Raw genomic sequence first — 1,173 nt, 5'->3', positions numbered from 1 at the left:
AACAGAATTATCATGCACATTTTGATTAACAGGAAAAGGCATGTTGTTTGCAAACATGTTATTCCAGTAAGGCATGCTAAATGGCATTTGTGGCATACTAAATGCAATATAATAAGGATTAGGTGCAAATGACATATTAGAAAATTGTGCATTCATATTCTGAGTAGACATAGCATTGATAGGCATGGTAGGCATAGCAGTCATGTTGGGAAAAGAGGGAGGCATAGACATAGGAGTAGGCATGGCAAGTTTGCAATTAACAGACAGGTGATTAACACTGCCACACTTAACACAGATTTTTCTTGGTGCATATTTATTAGGTGTGTAGTTGTTATGCTTGTTAATTCCTACTTTCCCATTTCTATTGTTTTTCTTTTTAGTTTCTGTTTTAACCTCAATCTTTTCTAATTTGTCATTCAATTGCTTGATGGACAGATGACCAATATTAACTTTCTTCTCCTTCTTTATTTGACTTGATTCTCCTGGAACAAAGTTTTTGGAAACTGATCCATATTTCTCATTCAGCTTGGCAAGCTTAGCTTTGCTCACAGGTTTACTCACAACCGACGGATGTGGCTCTTTGTCACTCGATGGATAATCCTTTTGATTATCCGACAGATAATTCTCATCATCCGTCGAGTCCACATATAACGACTCGTACATTTCTATAATATTTAAATGTGTAGTTACTAAATAATTAAATAAATAAATTATGTGTATGGGTTATGTCAGCTGGATATTATTTTTGTTAATATTTTAGTAATTATGTATGATTATTGATGTTCTAGGATCGTTTGTGTAATTAGTTGTGACGTTGCGTTATTCTATTTGTATAGTTAAAGGTGATCTTATTCAAAATTTATTTCCATAAATATTTGGATTGACTCTAAGATCATTTTTATCACTTTACAATTTTATTTATTATTTTTAGGAATTTATAAAATTTAGAAATCAATAATTCATTAATTATTTAGTCCTGAATGATTTTCTGATTTTGTTTTACCATAAATTCAATATTAAATTCAGAAATATTTTTAAAAATTATGAAATTTGTATTTTATTAAGTTTGGAAAATTTTGGGAATTTTAAAACTATTTTGTAGAATTTAGGATTTATTCCCCCTGCGTATCGGTTCGTTTAATCGGTAAAGGCGGGAATAAATTCCCTTTTAAA

Source organism: Apium graveolens, unplaced genomic scaffold (genome assembly GCF_009905375.1).
Source record: "Apium graveolens cultivar Ventura unplaced genomic scaffold, ASM990537v1 ctg31, whole genome shotgun sequence".
NCBI classification, from domain to species: domain Eukaryota; kingdom Viridiplantae; phylum Streptophyta; class Magnoliopsida; order Apiales; family Apiaceae; genus Apium; species Apium graveolens.
This window is presented reverse-complemented; position numbering follows the sequence as displayed.